Raw genomic sequence first — 458 nt, forward strand, 5'->3', positions numbered from 1 at the left:
GCAGCGCCGAGGATGCGGCCCCCCTCCCCTCCCCTCCCCCTTAAAAACGTAAAATTGAAAGGGGCCGAATAACGGGATGTGATTTCCTTACGCTGTGGCGCGTGTGTGCGTGCGCAGGCGTTCGCGAATAAATAAATAAATAAAAAGTCTGTCGTCCTAGAAGGGAGGAATTTTAGGTAAAGTAGGTAGGTCTCTGGTAGTTTCTATTTGAGGCAGCATGTCTTGCTCATTGGTGACTGAAGTCGAGTGCAACGTCGGTAAGTGTGACGACCCACACCCCCAGAGTTTCGGACTCTTGCCGCCCTCGTCTCGCCTCGCCTCGGCTGACCAGGGGCGGGCAGCGGACAGGGCGGGTTCTCCTCCGCAAAACCGACACGAAATCTCGCGGAATCGCGCGCCTGAGCTCCAGCCCAGCCCGCGGGCAGAGCTCGCCGGCCAGCGGGGGCGGGGTGGGGCGG

Source organism: Frankliniella occidentalis, unplaced genomic scaffold (assembly GCF_000697945.3).
Source record: "Frankliniella occidentalis isolate FOCC.00 unplaced genomic scaffold, Focc_3.1 Scaffold88, whole genome shotgun sequence".
Classification (NCBI taxonomy): Eukaryota; Metazoa; Arthropoda; class Insecta; order Thysanoptera; family Thripidae; genus Frankliniella; species Frankliniella occidentalis.